We start from the raw sequence: 13,804 nt of genomic DNA on the forward strand, positions 1-13,804 counted from the left end.
GCCTTTCAGCTAATCTATTCATTGCTGGGTAGTGAAGAGCTGATTTGAAATGTTTGATTCCACTTTTCTTCATGAATATCCTGAACTCTTCTGATGTGCATTGTGGTCCGATGTCACTCATAATTTGTTCAGGTATTCCACTTCTGGCAAAGATAATCCTCAGAGCAGAAACAGTCTTTTCTGATGTGGCTGACTTCATTGGTATAACTTCCCAGCCACCACATGTAGCTCTGGGCGAGACTCTTTATTTTGACTGTACCCAGGTGTCCTTCATGCATGTTCTCTAACACTCTGGTGTGCAGTTTAGAGGGATCACAAGATCCACACATCAATGTTCTTTGACGTATAGACAGTTGGTCTTGTCTCACTGAGAACTCTGGAAACATAGGATTACCATGAGCTGGCCATCCTTGCATGGCGATGTCACAGACTTTTAACAATGTCAGGTCATTCCTTGTTTATCTTTGTATTTCAGAATTTCTGACTAGCAGCTTGTCTACCAATGCTGTGTGTAACACCACTGCTGGGTCACAGAATTAAGACTTTTCTTCTTCTGTTTCCAACAGTGGAAGACATGACAAGCCAACAGTATTGGTACCCTTGAACTCTATGTTGTAAGAGTGGACTCCTAGGAAAATTGCCGAACGTTGTAACCGGGTAGAATCATCACTGGGTTTCCCTTCCTGGGATTGAAAATGGACACAAGGTGCTGGTGATCTGTCACTAGCATAAACTTTTGTCCGTAGAGTTAGTGGTGGAACTTCTTCATTCCCCTTACTAGACTAAGGGCCTCTCGGTCGATCTGTGTGTAGTTGTTTTCTGCACTCGTCAGTAATCTTGACGCAAACACAATCGGATGTTCAGATCCATCTTTCATAATGTGTGACAAAACAGCTCCAATGATGCATCACACAGCAGTCTGATGGACAGGGATGGGTCATAATAGGTGAGTAGTTCATCTGATGGTATTAGTCTCTCTGCTTCCTAGAATGCTTTTTCACATCTTTCTGACCATTCCAAGGCCCAAGTATGACCCAAGCTATGACACACTTCTCAGTTTGGGTGCTTGCAGCACTCCTTCAATCTTCTCTTGTGACTTATGTAAACCATGCTTATCAATAACATGTCCACAATGAGATTTCATTCTTGAAAAACTCACATTTCTCTCTCTTTATGTCCAGACCATACTCAGTCAGCCTGGAAAGCACTTTACCAAGGTTCTGGAGGTGAGTTTGCCAGTCAAAATCATCAAGGTAACATTGTGTTCCTGGGATATCTTGGAGCACTTGGTCCATTGTTCTTTGCCAAATTGCTGGAGCTGATGAGACAATTATACTGGGACAGTTCTTTGCGAGGAACTTCCTTGATCTATTTGCCAATAGGGTTGTGACAAGTCTTTTTGTCCCTGAAACCCTCAGGTTCAGCCGGTGGTGTTAGTCTAGGGAAGACAGTCTCTGGACCCGCCAAACGTGTGAAATCTGAGGTGCAAAACCCCTTGTTTGTGTGGATGCTGCGTGATGTGTTACCCCGTTACAGATCAGTACCACAAAATAACAGTACAGCATATGCAATTAAATGGTTTAGATTTATAATTCTTAATTTGACTAGAGGGTCAGTAAAATAAAACAAAAAGAACAGGGCCCATTTTAATGAAACAGGTTAATGCGCACAAGTTGGAGCTCACGGTTTTCCTTCCGCTGGTCTTCCATCAATTTCCCCGGGCTTTGTCGACTCCCGGCCCCACTCCAAGTCCACTCCACCCTGATGGCTACGACCTGTCCTGTCAGGCATCTTCTCTCTTAATCTTCCACCAAACAAAAAGACCGAGAACACCTTGGTCTTAGGCAAACAACAAAAAAAAGCACTTCCTTCATTGGACAGCACACATTCCGATGCTCCCATTATCTCTAATCATAACCCAAACACTGCTGCTACAGAAAAACCATTACATTAACAGTGAAAACTTTCCCAGGGCGTTACACTCTCCCCTCCCCCGCCCACCAAATTTAGTCATGTCCTCATGACTTTGAGATAATTTGCCAACATTTCCTGCAAAACACAAAGTCCAACCCAGGTGTAAAAGGCAGTGACATAGCTCCCCACAGCAGTAGGGACCACTCTCTGTTCCCCCGCTGCTACATAGGCCTGCTTATCCAGTGGTCTCCTGATTCTTTGAGACCTCCGTACCCCCTCATCTACTTCTTCAGGTTCAGACACTACTGGGGATACTTCTGGTCTGCCTGGCAAGGCCTCCCCCGTTCTATCACTCATGCCCTCCTGGAACTCGGACCCCTCTGTCCCTTGGTTGAGCCCCTCTTCATCCCTTGCAGAGTCCCGCTGAAACCCAGTCCATCCACAGACAGACCCCTGCCCACCAATTTCATCTGACAGCTTGAGAAGGGTTGGGAATCTCTTCCTCAATCAGTGAGGAGTTAGCAAAAGGCAGCATATACCACACCCCATTTCCTCATTCTACAAATCAGTATCCCACTCTGCTAGCCTAACCTCCCTTTCTGTTGGTCCTACAGTGGCTCTGCATCACTGCAGAGTCCTCTTACTATGTGTAGGCTCCAGGTCAGGCTCTGGGTCAACCTGTACCTCTTGTCCCAGAGGCAGAAGGTGGTTCTGATGGAGAATCTTGACAGGCCCATTCTCATCCTTTGGTTTCACCCAGAAAACTGGTAGGTTTGGCATCTGACTCTCCACCACAGAGGGTGTAGCCACCCAGCGGTCAGCCAGCTTATGCTGCCAAGGTAGCCCCTTTCCTCGCGCCGAAATATCAGATAATATGTTGAGTACCCGGTAGCTTCATTTCATGTAAGTTGTAATAGTGGACCAGATGTCCAATATATTGACTCCACCTGCTCTTCTTGCTGATCTCCAGGGTCCCGAGCATGTCTAGCAAGGTCCGATTAAACCTCTTGGGCTGGGGTTCACCCTGCAGGTGATAGGACATGGTCCTCAACTTCTCGACTCCGAGCATGCTCAGTAACTCATGTATGAGCCTACTCCCGAAATCCCATCCCTGGTCACTATGTATCCCCCTAGGGAGGCCATAATAAATGAAATACTTCTACTATAACACTTTGGTCACCATAGAAGCCCTCTGATCCTTGGTAGGAAAAGCCTGAGCATATCTGGTGCAGTGGTCTGTGATGACTAAGACATTTGTTGTGTTGCTGGTTTTGGGTTCTATTGACAGGAAATCCATAGTCACCAGGTCCAGAGGCCCCGCACTCAGAAGTTGGGACAAGGGAGTTGTCCGCATAGGCAGTGTCTTCCGCCGTATGCAGCGAATGCACGACTTGCAGTATTCTTCAACCTCTGACTTCATTCAGGGCCAGTAAAACCGGTGTCTGAGCAATCCATAGGTCTTTTCAACCCCCAACTGTCCAGAATCATCATGAAGTGACTTCAACAAAATCCTACAACACTTTTCAGGCAGAACCAGCAGGGAACAGCAAGGTCAGTCCGGAGGTGACATGACCCGGTATAGAATCTGATTCCTCAACTCCAATCTGGGCCATTCTCTCAGTAATGGGAGTACCGCGGTGTGTTTCGACCTCTCCACTTGGGCCATGTCTCTCTTTTCGACTGCTGACCAAATGGTATCATCGCCCGGGTCATCTCGCTGAGCAGCTGCCACTTCCCCAGAACTCAATTCCGGCAGTGTTTTGTCTTCAGAGCAGTCAGGTTACAGTAAACTTGGGGAATGGTGCCATCAGAAGCTCCCAATTGATCTACCACTCGATCCTGCCTCTCCTTTCCCTCTGCCTTCACCGTGATGCCAAACTGACACATGACCTTCACTCCCGGGGCAGGAAAGTTAGTCCCTCATGCACCCGTTGGGACAAAGCATCAGCATCACGGTTCTTGCTTCCCGGCCGGTACTTCAGGCTGAAATCATAGGCAGACAACACCACCAACCACCGATGGCCCTGTGGCATCCAATTTCACCGAGATCAGGATATAAGCTAGGGGATTGTTGTCCATCCTCACCTCAAACCTGCACCGTAGAGATAGTCACTCAGCTTATCCACCACCACCCATTTCAATGCCAGGAACCACAACCTGTGCGTGGGGTAGTTTTTCTCGGAGGGTGATAGACTCTGGCTGACAAATGCAACGGGCATCAACCTGTTGCCCTGATCCTGATACAGGATGCCCCCTAAACCCTTTCGGCTGGCATCTGTGTGCATTACATATGGCAATCGGGGGTCTGCAAAAGCCAGAACAGGTGCCTGGGTCAGCATCTCCTTCAGCGACTGAAAGGCCTCTGCACATTTTGCATCCCACCTTGCTCCAAAAGGCTCTGAAGAGCTAAGATACTCTTTACCCTCCTCTCCTATTGTCCTCCTCCCTTTCTTCCCCAAAATGAGGGTAACCACACAGAAGCTGATTTAAAGGGTGACTCACTTTCATGTAGCCTTGCACAAACCTCCAATAATACCCGCAGAACCCAAGGAACGAGTGCAGAGCACTCACAGTCTGGTGTCTTGGCCAAGTGTTGACCACCTCTATGTTAGACAGATCTGTACTCCATATTGTGAGACTATGTGCCCAACATAGCTGACAGACATTTTGCAGAACTGGCACTTGTCCAAGGAAAGTTTTAACCATTCAGCTTTCAGATGGCCCAACACCTTCAGTAACCTCACTTCATGTTCTTCCAAGGTGGACCCAAACACTATGAGGTCATCCAGATACACCAATACCTCAAGAAAGTTCATATCCCCCACCGTCTTCTCCATGACATACTGGAAGGTTGCACGGGCTCCTGATATGCCCTGGGGCATCCTTTCAAACTGGAAGAATCCCAGGCCATTTTCTCTTTGTCGGCCTCACTCATAGGGATCTGTTAATATCCACTCCTCAAATCCAGCACACTGAACCACTTCACACCACTCAGACAGGACAGCGCGTCTTCAATCCTCGGAACAGTATACTGGTCAGGGACGGTGCGCCTGTTCAGAGTCCTATAGTCCACACATATCCGTACCTTCCCATTCTTTTTCCAGGCCACTACTACTGGGAATACATAGGGGCCAGCTTCCTTCAACTTAAACAAATGCTGCCAAACATTTTCCATCTCTACAGGGGTCAGCTGCCGCAGCCACTCTTTGAATGGGGTGGTCCCGATCACCCAGATAGTGTGATAACCCTCTTGGAACCACCCACATCAAACTCGTCAATAGAAAAGACACCTTCCAGCTTCAGCATCTTCTCTGCCAGCCTCCTCTTCCAACCCGCAGGAACCGGGGAGCCCCCAGAGTTGAATGACTCAGCAGTCAACTTTCCCCCTTTTGTAGTGGGTTTCTCCCTGGCTTGTCTCACAGGGACGCTAGACATTACCACACCGGGAAAAGATGTGCCAGGGGCTTGAATTCTTCGCAGAGTTCCTGCCAATCACTGTCATCCTATTTGCCTGTACAACCCAGGGCTTCTGCAATTCGGGCCTCACCAGTACCCCAGCTGGAAATCCAGATTCCTCCTCATGGTCTTCCGGAGCGTCCACCAAGATGGTCTCGCCCTGTGGCATTCTGGGAATTTGGGGTTTCCCATTGCTCTCACTACTTCCCCAGCCGTAACACGATTGGTTCGGGCTGAGTGAACCACACAGTACCTCGTCTGAACTCGTTATCCGGCCCAGTGTAGCCACTCACTTCCTCAAAAGCAACTGGAAACACCGGGTGAACAGACTATGTTCTCAGGAAGCTCTCTCCAGCTTTCTCCGTGCAGGCTCCCATGAGCCTCCTCACCAGAGGACTGTTGGCCCCCACCAGATTTGAAACACCACCCTTCTCAGCGGGGCCCAGACAAACCAGCACTAATGTAACAAGCACCTCAGACCCTCCCATGTCGGCCTCCGAAAACTCCAGCTTCACTGACAGATAACCATGAGGTGGATAATCACCCGCACTCAGACCCCAGATCTCTTTTCTTTCTCAATATTTTATTGATTTCTATATAGAAGAATACAGAGTCCAAGAGAATACGTTATACTTTATTGTCGCCAAACAATTGATACTAGAACGTACAATCATCACAGCGATACTTGATTCTGCGCTTCCCGCTCTTTAGAGTACAAATCAATAGTAAATATTAAAAATTTAAATTAGGAATCATAAATAGAAAATAGAAAATGGAAAGTAAGGTAGTGCGAAAAAACTGAGAGGCAGGTCCGTATATTTGGAGGGTACGGCCCAGATCCGGGTCAGGATCCGTTCAGCAGTCTTACCATAGTTGGAAAGAAGCTGTTCCCAAATCTGGCCATATGAGTCTTCAAGCTCCTGAGCCTTCTCCCGGAGGGAAGAGGGATGAAAAGTGTGTTGGCTGGGTGGGTCGTGTCTTTGATTATCCTGGCAGCACTGCATATTATAAAACAAAAGAAAAAACATAATAATACCAGATACAGTATATTGAATCACATGAACGAACTCCTTACCCAATATTCATATAGATTAGATTTATTCATATATTAGAATATAAATTGTTTTATCAAAAAAAGATCTATACCCACTACCAAAGTTAAAGCTGTTTGGGAAGAAAAAAATTAAAAAAAACCCTTATCAGATAATAAAATATGCTATTAACCAGCTTCTGTACTTTAACAAGAAGTCAAAGATTATGAAAATAATTTAAAAACGGCCCCCACGAATTTTGAGACCCCAGATCTCTAGTGCACTGAGTGGTGTCAATGGTAAATGCTCCAGATACTGGTTGTAAAACGAACAGTACAGCAAAGTGACCTATGAACCTGTGTCAAGTGTGGCTGTAATATAAATACCCTCTATCTGTAGCGATACACTGGAGCTTGGCCCCACTAAGCCTCAAGGAATAGGGATTTTTTCTTTAGGATGTTCCTTGATATGCTGCTGGGAATGTGCACCCCCCCCGCCCCCGAATACACCAGGCCATCCCCTCACTGGGTCTTTTTCAAGTTTTCCCAACGTCTCTCTCTGCTTAGGTATCCAGGGGCTCACTCTTCGAGGGATTTCCCATCGTTCACACTCCCGCCTGAAGTGTCCCACTTCACCACAGTTATAACAGACAATACCAACCGTTCCCCTTCTCATAGAACCCCGGCTGCTGACAACCCTCCATATAGTCTGTCCCCTTAGAGGGTTCACCTCCCTGTCAGCTCCATCATGCGGTGGGGGCACACTTGCTGATAACAACCGGAGATCAGTTCTCATCACACCACCACAATCTTCTTTACCGCTCCCCGGGTTGGGCTATCCATGGTCATTTCAACACAAGGGGCTACTCCAAGGACTGTACCCTGCTGACGGAGGCCTCCCGCGCATCTGACATGTTCTCCTCCTTCCACACTTCTCTGATTCAACTCAACAAACAAGGGAGGGGGCCGTGTCTTACGAGACAGTCAGAGACCCCAAGCGATCAGGTTCTGGGACTGGGCTCCCTTTGTTATCTGATCCTTTCTTAACAGATCCACCTCAGCCACCTGAATGGCCCCTCTGCGCTGCAAGCAATTTAGTTGCCTCTCTAGCCGAACGATATAGGCAGAAAGCTTCTCCCCCTTTTCCAGATGCATGTTCTGAAACCCCGTCATGAGCTCCATTGGACTTCCTGTCATGCCCATTGCATTTTCCGGTGCTCACATGTAAGCCACAGCAGCGGCAAGGGATTACTGTGACTTTACGGCTCTCACCACCTCCGCAGCCCGCCCCCTCAAACTCTCAACCAATTTCAGTCTCTTTACGTCATCAGAGCACTGTCACTCATCTAACAACTGAGAGATCTGCTCCATCCAAGTCTCATACTCCTCTTCCCCTTTAGGGGTGGGCTTCGTTCCTGAGAATAGGTAGAGCTGACCATAGCTGGGACTTGGGACCTGGGCAGTTTTCTATTTATTTGCCAGAGAGGTAAGGGCAGATACTAGCTCAGAATTCTCACTCTTCACTGGGAGACAGGGATTCATTAGACATTCCAAATCAGACCACCCCTTCCCCTTACTAAGCAAAAACGAGAAAACCCTGTGTTTGAAGTCTCCGCCTCCAGCGACAGGAGACTTGACTTGTGATTTGGCCTGCTCTCTTACACTGTCCTCCTCCCGGAAAGTATGGACAGTCCACAGCCCGCTCTCTCCTGGGGCTCCAATAGTACCAGGCAGTTCCACCGCCATTGCGTCAGCGCTAGTCTGAACTAAAAGACTGTGCCCACCTCCGCTCCATAATCCTAACTTTGCCTACAACTTTAATAGTGTAACGCTCTGCTATATTGGTTCGTATATGTCTAGGGGAAATCTCGCCCAGCTCTCGCCTGGACGCTTCCCGCTGGGTCGGTTGCTGTACCAATACCACCTGAATCAATCGCAAACATCAATCACCAGCCAGCACACACAGTGCGCTTTACCAAGTACACTTTATAGATATTACTAAGTCTATGAAATTAATGTAAGTTTGATACAGAAAAGGAAGTAATGGGAAAAAAAGGCTCCAGGCTTATCAAAGTTCAAGTTCTTCGTGCACAAGTTGGAGCTCAGAAATTCTTGCCGACCACCCGGACCCCGTCAACTCGCGGCTCGGGACCACCCAGAGTGACCGATTGGAGCCTTTCCGTACGTCTGCCGTCCTCGCCATCTCTCCTCCGACTCCCCGCCAAAAACCCCCGCACGCCCGCTGTCCTCCCTGTCTCTCCTCTGACTCCCCGCCAAAAACCCCATTTCCCAGTCATATGAGACGGCATTATCACCCCAAGAAATGATAACATGGACACCCATTGGCTAATAGCACCCTGCTATCTGTACTAAACCAAGCAAATGTCTAGCAAGAGACTTTCTCAGCATTTAACATAACAAAGAAGCCATTTTAAATTTAACATACAAACACTAGTATTAACAATTCATCAGAGCACAAATATTTACTCCACTCAACACGCACGCATTCATTACTGGTAACCCCATGGAGGCACACCACCATTCAACTCCGGCAGCATCCACACTAGCACAGACTTAAACACACAACCCACTGGTTCAATGCCCAGGGCAATCACGCAGCATCCAATGACATCAATCCCGGACAAGCCCCAGAATTGTAACCCTCAGTTTCTGTCAGCTGCATAAGTCGAAGGAAGACAATCTCAGGCCCTGCCAAACGTGTGAAATTAAGGTGCAAAACCTCCTGTTTGTGTGGATGCTGTGTGATGTGTTACCCCATTACAAATCAGTACCACGTAATAACAGACAGTACACCATACGCAATTAAACAATTTAGCTTTATAATTCTTAATTTGACTGGAGTGTTAGTAAAGAAAAACTAACAGAAAAGTGCCCATTATAATGAAACAGTCTAATGTGCACGTTGGAGCTCACAGTTTCCCTTCCGCTGGTCCTCCATCGATTTCCCCGGGCTTCATTGACTCCCGGCCCCACTCCAAGTCCACTCCATTCAGGCATCTTCTCTCTTCATCTTCTGCCGAACGAAAGACTTAGAATACCTCGCTGTCAGGCACACAATGAGGAAAAAAAAAAGCCCTTCATTGGATGGCACACATTCCAAAGACCCCGTTATCTCTAGCTATAACCCAAACACTGCTGCTACAGAACAACCATTACATTAGCAATGAAGCTTTTCTCAGGGTGTTACACACTATTCAGTGATATTTTGTGTGTTTCACATTCTAAACTCTTTCTCTGTAGTTCTGCAGCATCATTTGCTGCAGTCTCCAATCATATCGCAATGGTCAATGCCCGTTCTAAGGTTTGGTCTCTTTGTGTCAGTAGTCTCTTTTGAGTGCCTGGACTATGCACACCACATACAAGCCTGTCCCTTAATGCATCAGAAAGTCCATCTCTAAAGTCTCAGTACTGGGAAAGTTTACACAGTTCTGCAACGTTTTCAGAAATGCTTTCATCCTTTGACAGGTTCCTTTTGTAAAGTCTAAATTTCTCAGCTATTACTAGCAGTTTTGGTCTCAAGTGATTGTGCAAAATTGTAACAACTTCATCAAACGTCTTGCTTGCTGACTTTTCAGGATTGACTAAGTTGCGTAAGAACCTATCTGTTTTAGTACCCATTAAGCTGAGAAGCATGGATATTTTCTTTTTCTCATCCACGTCGTTCATATTACAATACAGTCCAACCCTCTCGATCTGCAATCCCCAGTCCTCATTTGCTCTATCAAATTCGTCAACTTTCCCGACTCAGGCCATCATCACTTTATTTTCACTTTAACTTCGCTAGCTGTGCGTCTTTCATTGTTACTCATGCATCCCTTTGTTAGCACCGTGATGGTCTGTACGGCTTAACTCTTTTCTCGTGCTGTCTCTCTCCTGTAGCTGTCGATGCAGTTGGTGATATTCATTAAATTTCCAGGCTCCTACTTGTTGCCAATTTGCTGTGTCTGTGCAACTACATACCAATTAAAATAAAAGCACACAAGCGGAGAATGAGGTTTTAACTGGTGTTTTCACAAGCAAGAGAGGGAGAATAATTTGCATGCAAAAACAACAGATCAATGCACGTAGGAAAGTTTATCAGTGCATACATAGTGCTAAAGGGAGTCGTTGCTCTGAAAGAAACAGATCCACACATTACAGTCTGTAAACTCAAACGAGAGGGTAGTAAGGCTGTGCATGAATGGAGGAAGACTAAACTAACAATTGACAATATAATCTTGAGGGCTCATAGAGATAAATATAACACAGCAGTTGGTCTTAACAGACAGTCATACTTTTTCTAAGGTTGTTAATAACAGTGCAGGTAATCCGAGTATTGTTTTCAATTACTGATCCCAGATCCATTGTTGGATTGGTTACTGGAAGAATCTGAGGCTAAAAGTGAGAGCTTTGCTGCAATTTTTACAGAAAAGATAAATAATATAAGATGTAATTTAAAATACAGATCTCAAGAATAAACCTTGTTGAACCACAGTGAGCTCAATACTGTGCCCTAAACTCCTTTGCTGAAGCAAGTTTACCAGAACTTTGAGAAATAATTACTCAGCTGAAACTGTCCACTTGTGCCCTTGATCCTATTCCCTTAGGCTTTTTTAAAGAAGTTTCTGACACGCTAATTAGCTGCATACTTGACATAGTTAATTGCTCACTAGTTTCTGGCATTTTTCCAGATTCCTTAAAAACAGCAGTAGTTAAACCCCTGTTTAAGAAAAGTAATCTTGGCTGCTCTGCTTTGGAAAATTTTAGACCTATTTCTAACCTGCCTTTTCTAAGTAAAGTTTTAGATAATGTAGCTGTTCGACAATTAAGTGATTACTTGAATAAAAGTTCTACTCTTGACAAATATCAGCCAGGTTTTAGATCAAACCATTGTACAGAAACCATTTTGCTTAAAGTAGTTTAATGTCGACACAGGTAACATATCAGTCCTTGTTCTGTTAGAATTGAGCGCAGCATTTGATACTGTAGATCACAGTTTTCTCATAAACCATCCTGGTCAATGGGTAGGTCTTTCAGTGACTGCCTTAAGTTGTTTTCAATCTTAAATAACACAAATAAATTTTTTTTTGTTAGCTGCGGTGATTGTTCATCGAAAATCCGTGATATTGTGTTTGGTATGTTACAGTAATCAATTCTTGGCCTGTTGTTATTCTCAGTCTACCTGTTCCCATTAGGTCAGATTATTTCAAAACACAAGTTGAATTACCACAGATGACACACAACTATATTTGTCTAATATGCCGGATGACCTTGAGGCTTGGAACCCTGTGGGTCCAGTGTCTTACGAGCATGGGTGATTTTGAATTTCTTTAAGTTATTAAGGAAAATCAGACATTTTGCTTATTGGTAGCAATAAATAATATGTGAATCTTAGAAATAAACTTGATCATCTGGCCTTACAAATCAAGCCAGAGATCACATAGCAACCATATTACTATGACTGCAATCTTTCATTTAAGGAACATTGCGAGAATCCGATTTCTTATAACACCTCAAGATGCAAAAAAAAATTGATACGCACTTTTGTTTTTTGCCAAATGGACTAATGTAAGGCACTCCTTCAGAGCTCCCTAAGACAGGTATAAATCTTGTTCAAATAGCAGCAAGAATCTTAACCAAATAAAAGAAAATCTGAGCACATTTCACTGATTTTGGCATCATTACACTGTCTGCCAGTGTCCTTTAGAATCAATTTTAAAATACTCTTAACTGTATATAAAGCTCTGAATAACCTAGCTCCTCTTTATATTTTGGAGTACCTATCCCCTTACCTCCTTATTCGTAATCTTGGCTCAGCGAAAAATGGTTGGCTTAGTGTTCCTAGAACAGAGCATATAAAAACTGGTGATGTGGCCTTTTGCTCTTCTAAAAATCTACAGTACTTTTTAAAATTTGGCCTACTTACAGGATTACTTAATGCCAATTGATGTTGATTACATTTATATAATTTGATATATTCAATTACATTTTATATAATGTTTGTTCCTACTTGTGATTTTGCTTCGTATTTTATGGTTATATTGATTTGACTTTACAGTCTATGCAAAGCACTTTGAGCCTGCACCTTAATGTATGAAAGGTGCTATAGAATAAAGTTATTGTATTATTATTATTATTTACAAATTGACTGCCGTATTACCTACATTACCTACTGCCACATTTTCAGATGTGGTTTCACCTGAAAAATACTTAGTTGAATGAGTCTGTGAAAGCTTTCTATTTTTATTTGATTTAAACAACATGCATATTATCTGGCTATCTGGATATAGTTAATTCATAACTAATCCATTAACTCAGAATTCAGCATTTTAATATTTTTCATGAATTCTTAGAAAGGCAGTTGTGCAGAGAATGAATGGATTAGTAATGGTAATCCATTATTGAGAGGTGATCTTTAAGACCATAAGACATAGGAGAAGAATTAGGTGATTTGGCCCATTGAGTCTGCTCCACCATACTACCATGGCTCCTGGCCTTCTACCCATAATCGTCGATGCCTTTACTAATCAAGAACCTCTGCTCTAAGTATACCCAATGACTTAGCCTGCACAGCCATCTGTGGCAATGAATTCCACAGATTCACCACCCTCTGGCTGGAGAAATTTTTCTCATCTCTGTTCTAAATGGATGAATCTCAATTCTAAGGCTGTGCCTTCTGGCCATAGACTCCCCCACGACAGAAAACATCTTCTCCACCTCCACTTTATCCAGACTATTGAATATTTGATAGGTTAAGTGAGACCTCACCCTCCTCCCCCCCATTCTTCTGAACTCCAGTGAGTACAGGCCCAGAGCCATCAAAAATGCTCCTGATGTGTTAAACTTTTCATTCCTGGGATTATTCACATGAATCTCCTCTGGGCCCTCTCCAATCCTAGCACATTTTTTCTTAGATAAGTGGCCCAAAACTGCTCACAACATTGCAAGTGTAGTCAGAACAATGCCTTATAAAGCTTTAGCATTACATCCTTACCCTTCTATTCTAGTCCTCTTGAAATGAATACTAACATTGCATTTGCCTTCCTCACCACCAGCTCAATCTGCAAGTTAACCTGCAGGGAATCCTGCACAGAGGACTCCCAAGTTCCTCGCCACCTCTGATTGTTGAAATTTTCCCTCATTTAGAGGAGTCCACGCCTTCATTCTTCTGCCTAAAGTGCATGACCATGCACTCTCTACACTATATTGCATCTGCCGCTTCTTTGCCTATTCTCCCAATCTGTCTAAGTCCTTCTGGAGACTTCCTGCTTTCTCAACACTATCAGGCCCTCCACCTATCTTCATAGCATCTGCAAACTTGGCCACAAAGCCATCAATTTCTGCATCCAAATCATTGACATACGACATGAAAAGAGGTGGTCCCCACACCACCCCCTACATCAC

General features: G+C 44.7%; 1 long non-coding RNA gene across 1 annotated transcript; it reads right to left on the minus strand.

Moving 5' to 3' along the window:
- Nucleotides 1-605: 605 nt before the first annotated feature.
- Nucleotides 606-12,242, minus strand: LOC134347588 (uncharacterized). The gene is made up of 4 exons (XR_010018204.1): nucleotides 12,193-12,242; nucleotides 9,335-9,463; nucleotides 6,239-6,368; nucleotides 606-1,804 (listed from the first exon to the last, which is right to left on the minus strand). It is a non-coding gene; the product is annotated as an uncharacterized LOC134347588 (long non-coding RNA).
- Nucleotides 12,243-13,804: the final 1,562 nt, after the last annotated feature.

The sequence above is a fragment of the Mobula hypostoma genome, chromosome 6, assembly GCF_963921235.1.
Source record: "Mobula hypostoma chromosome 6, sMobHyp1.1, whole genome shotgun sequence".
Taxonomy (NCBI): Eukaryota; Metazoa; Chordata; class Chondrichthyes; order Myliobatiformes; family Myliobatidae; genus Mobula; species Mobula hypostoma.